This window comes from Lepus europaeus, chromosome 1, assembly GCF_033115175.1.
Source record: "Lepus europaeus isolate LE1 chromosome 1, mLepTim1.pri, whole genome shotgun sequence".
Taxonomy (NCBI): Eukaryota; Metazoa; Chordata; class Mammalia; order Lagomorpha; family Leporidae; genus Lepus; species Lepus europaeus.
The window spans coordinates 11,047,190-11,052,500 of record NC_084827.1 but is presented as its reverse complement, the minus strand read 5'-3'; the positions used below and the strand labels follow the sequence as shown (position 1 = coordinate 11,052,500).

At 38.0% G+C, this 5,311-nt stretch overlaps 1 pseudogene; it reads right to left on the bottom strand.

Annotated features, from left to right (window-relative positions):
• Window positions 1-2,341: 2,341 nt before the first annotated feature.
• LOC133764396 (high mobility group protein B1-like) lies at window positions 2,342-2,935 on the bottom strand (annotated as a pseudogene).
• Between the last annotated feature and the right edge of the window lie 2,376 nt (window positions 2,936-5,311).

Here is a 5,311-nt window from a genome sequence, read left to right as displayed (position 1 = left end):
ATCAGCTTTTCATTTCACTGATTTTTTTGTATTTTTTGTTTCAATTGTGTTTATTTCTTAATTTTTTTATTTGACAGATGGAGTTAGACAGTGAGAGACAGACAGAGAGAAAGGTCTTCCTTCCGTTGGTTCACTTCCCAATTGACCACAATGGCCGGTGCTGCACCAATCCAAAGCCAGGAGTCAGGTGCTTCTTCCTGGTCTCCCATGCGGGTGCAGGGGCCCAAGCACTTGGGCCATCCTTCACTGCCCTCCCAGCCCACAGCAGAGAGCCGGACTGGAAGAGGAGCAACCAGGACTAGAACCAGGTGCCCATATGGGATGCTAGCGCCACAGGCTGAGGATTAACCAAGTGAGCCATGGCGCTGGCCCTGTCTTCTTTAATTTTAATTTTATCTTTCCTCCTACTAATTTTGGGTTTGTTTTGTTCTTGTTGTTTTTGAAATCTCTGCAACTATTAGCTTATCAGTATCATCCAGGACTCAGATGTTCAGTATTCCTCCTGAGATTATGCAAGCAAATGCAAATGAAAAGAATCTAAGTAAAAATTATATAACAAAACAGCACTCCAACAAAAGCAATTGTAAAATTACAAGAACGCTATTTTAAAACACTGACACTTTCAGAGAATGATAATCTCAAAAACCACAAAATTGCTAAATTGTTCTCTAAACTGCTAGGTAGATAAACATGATTGTAATGAATTAACTTAAACTTTGTAAAGAATAATCCAATAAATTGGATAAATCGTATAAGACACTAAGTTTTAAGCGTCTTCTTCCTTAAATGCCACTTGATTTTTAAAGAGGCAAGCCACAATATAGGAAAATACATCCTATTTTGAATGTGGCTTCCTAATTTCAATAGCTGGTCCAGTTAATTAAAGCTATTTTTAATGGAGAGTCTCAAGATTCCTGAGCAATCTATAGTTAGATAAATGGGGGAGACATGGAAAGCAGCACTTTTGTAGCCTCCTCTGGGACTAATGGACAAGAAAACTATTTCCTAAACAGTCTTGTGTTTTAAGCTCAAATTTTGGGGACACATTCTCAAGTCTTCTTTAATGTGGGAACTGCAAAATATAACTGCTATTACGTGGTAATTGGAGTTAAATTTAGAATCCTCAGGTAAAGATTAGAACATACTTTTCTGTTAGTCCTTTAAGGACAGACTTTCAAAATGCTTGATTCTAATAATTCCACGCTATGAGTAGACTGGTTACCCTTCACTTGTAAATGTAAGTGGGTTATGTGAAATCTGTTATCAGCTGATCAAAATTCTGTAGTTTCAGTTATAGATGCAAGCAATCTGAATTTAACTTCTACTAACCCATCATGATATGCAGGGTGTGTAGACAAAAGCTTTCTATCTGCTAACTACTTGAAAAGATAAATAACACAGTAATAATTGATGTGATCCAAAGTTGGCAAAAGCAATACTAGCTCATTCTTAAGAAAAATTTAAGACCTATGAAAACAACAATACCAATTTTTAAAAAAGATTTATTTATTTATTTATTTGAGAGTCAGAGTTACACAGAGAGAGGAGAGGCATAGAGAGAGAAGAGAGAGAGGTCTTCCATCTGATGGTTCACTCCCCAATTGGCTGCAACCACCGGAGCTGCGCAGATCCAAAGAAAGGAGCCAGGAGCCAGGAGCTTCTTCCGGGTCTCCCACGTGGGTGCAGGGACCCAAGCACTTGGGCCATCTTCTGCTGCTTTCCCAGGCCACAGCAGAGAGCTGGAATGGAAGTGGAGCAGCCGGGTCTTGAACTGGCACCCACATGGGATGCCGGCGCATCAGGCCAGGGTGTTAACCCAATGCACCACAGCACTGGCCCCAACAATACCAATTTAAAAACTGTATTTACTTAGAAGCATTCAGAATGTCAACAAAACAGCTGCAACTTTTATTTTTGCAATTACAGAATGGAATTCAGTTAACAGAACAAAAATTATTTTGTATAAGCTGCATTAGAGACAACTGAAAATGAAAAACTACTGTCCCCTATATAACTAATTTGTGCTATGCACCAACAATAACCTGATTTAAATTTCCATGCCAATTTACAACCCTCATACAGTACCAGGCAAGGTTAGTGGCTATTGAAAATACCACCAGGACAGGGCTATCTAAAGACACATTCGGTAGTATGTTAACCATTGCAAAAAAAAAAAAAAGAAAGAAAAGAAAAGAAAAGAAAAGAAAAAAAGAAACTATACAACTTAAAAACAAATCTTACATAGCCTTACATTTTAATTTTTTTTTTCTTTAAAGGGAGTTGTGTACAGCGGGTAAATGCTTTATAGACAATGGGAAAAAAAACCTGCACTAGAACCAATTTATTCATCATCATCTTCTTCACCTTTCTCCTCCTCATCCTCTTCATCTTCCTCTTCTTCCTTCTTCATTTTTTTGCTCTTTCCAGCTTTGAGACCCCCTTTTTTTGCTGTGTCAGGTTTCCTTTACCTCAGAATGCAGCAATATCCTTTCTGTGTTTTTCCTTCAATTTAGCAGCCTTATTTTCATAACACTGCTTGTTACCTGAAGCAGTATTATTCCACATCTCTCCCAGTTTCTTTGCAACATCACCAATGGATAGGCCAGGATGTTCTCCTTTGATTTTTGGGCGAAACTCAAAACAGGAAAAGAAAAAAGGGTGAATTGGGATCCTTGGACTTCTTTTTGTTTCCCCTTTAGGAGAGATATAAGTTTTCATTTCTGTTTCATAATGAGCCTTACTCACCTTTGCCATGTCTTTAAATTTTTCTGTCTCTTTAGTAGACGTGGTCTTCCACCTCTCAGTACTTCTTAGAAAACCCTGAGAAGCTGACGGAAGCACCTCGGTGCTTCATGTGCTCCTCCAGGCAAGTTTGCACAAAGCATGTATAAGATGACATTTTGCCTCTCAGCTTCTCAGGATCTCCTTTGCCCATGTTTAGTTATTTTTCCTCAGCAAGGCACAGAGTCACCTGTGCCTGTATGGCTCACACTTGCCACTGCACTGTCTCTATGGAGCTCAACATAATGTCTAATGTTGTTCATCTAGGTTCTTGAGATGCATTGATAGCTCTTTTATTTGGTGTCTTTCAAATCTCTTCACATAGGCACCAATTGCTATAAACTTCCCTCTTAGCACTGCTTTTGCTTTGGCCCATAAGTTTTGATACACTGTAATGTCATCTTCACTTGTTTCCAGAAATCTTTTGATTTCTCTTTTTAATTCTTCTATGACCCACTGTTCATTCAGAAACCTGTGTTTGCAAATGTCCTAGAGATTCTTGAGTTGTTGATTTCCAGCATCATTCCACTGGGGTCAGAGAAGATGCATGATGTGATTTTGATTTTTTGAATTTGCTGAGACTGGCTTTATGGCATAGTATATGGTCTACTTAGTGAAAGTTTCATACACTGGTGAGAAGAATGTGTATTCTGCCACTGTTGGGTGAAAAATTCTGTAGATATCTGCTATATCCATTTGGTCTTTAGTGTCAATTAACTGTTGTTTCTTTGATGATTTTTTGTCTAGTTGATCTGTCCATTGCTGAAAGTGGAGTACTGAACTCCCCCATTACTACTGTATTGGAGTCTATGTCTCCCTTTAGAGCCATTAACATTTCTTTTAAATAGTCAGGTGCCCTGTGATTGGGTGCATATACGTCTATTATAGTCACATCTTCCTGTTGAATTGATCAATTCATCATTACATAGTGCCCTTCTTTATCTCTTTTAACAGTTTTGTCTGTCTTTTTTTTTTTTTGTCTTATACTATGATGGCTACACCAGCTGTTTTGTTAGCATGTAATATCTTTTTCAACCCTTCACTTTCTTTCTGAGTGTATCTTTGTTGATGAGATGTGTTTCCTGTAGGCAGCAAATTAATGGGTCTTTTTTTTTTTTTTTTTTAGTCCTTTCAGCCAGTCTGGAAGGTGTTTAACTGGAGAGTCAAGACCATTTACTTTCAAGGTGACTATTGATAAGTGATGACATGCTCTGGACATTTTTCCATAAATATTCCTATTGTTTACTTTGGATTTCCTTTGTATTTTTACTGGGAGATTTTTCTGCCTTCACCCTCTTTCATAGCCACGACCATGTTTTTGTGTTTCCATGTGTAGCACATCCTTAAGCAACTTTTGTAAGGCTGGATGAGTGGTGACAAATTCTTTCAATTTCTCTTTGTTATGGAAGTTGTTTATTTCACCTTCATTCATAAATGAGAGCTTTGCAGGGTACAGTATTCGGGGTTGATAGTTTTTTCCTAAGAGTTGGCATAAATCTCACCATTCTCTCCTATCCTGTAGGAGAGTCAGCTGTGATTCTAACTAGAGATCCTCTGAAATTAATCTGGTGTTTCTCTCATGCACATTTTAGAATCTTTTCTTTATGTTTCACTGTAGAAAGTTGACTCCAATGTGTTGTGGTGAAGATCTTTTCTGGTCATTTTTATTAGGAGTTCTATGTGCTTCCTGGACTTGAACATTCCCCACTTTGGGGAAGTTTTCTGTTATTATTTCATGAAAAAGGCCTTCTTATACATTTTCTCTTTCTATGCATTCAGGAACTACTAAGGCCCATAAGTTGTGTTGTTTGAGAGTGTCTCATAAAGCTCTAACATCGTTTTTAATTTCTCTAATTTCTTCTCCTCTTTTTGGTCTGACTGTAAAATTTCCAGAGATTTGTCTTCAAACTCAGATATTCTTTCTTCTGTCTTACCAAGTCTGTTGTTAAAGCTTTCCACCACATTTTTTATTTAATCTATTGAATTCTTCATTTCTAATATTTCATTTTGATTTCTCTATAAAATCTCAATTTCATGGGGGAAAATCAGGGATCCCTGAGCATGTGGATCAACCCACAGCAACTGCCCAGTGACCCAGCCAAACCCTGTGCCCTCCCATGCAGCCATAGTATTTCCACAGTCCCAGCAACGTAACTTTAAGAAATGAGAACTACCATGAGTAAATGGAAATGTACTGTTTGATAGAAACAACAGATTAGAAACTGCAAAGAAAAGAGCAGGTAATGTGAAAGCACAGCAAAGAAATTATCCAAAGGAAAACATGGAGAGAAAAATTTATCAATTTTTTTATAAAAGCAGGTAGGAGCAGCCTTAAGCTGTGGGACAACAGCAGCTGAAAATCAGAGTCCACCAAGGGGAAGAGAGCACAGGTAGAAAAACTATGAAGAAGCAGTGACCAGACATTGAGCAATCCTAACCTGATTTATGAGTCCATGGTTCCATGGAAAGCCACATATCCAAGCAAAGAAACAGAAAGTCATGATATAAGGACCCAGCAGAAACTTCCTAA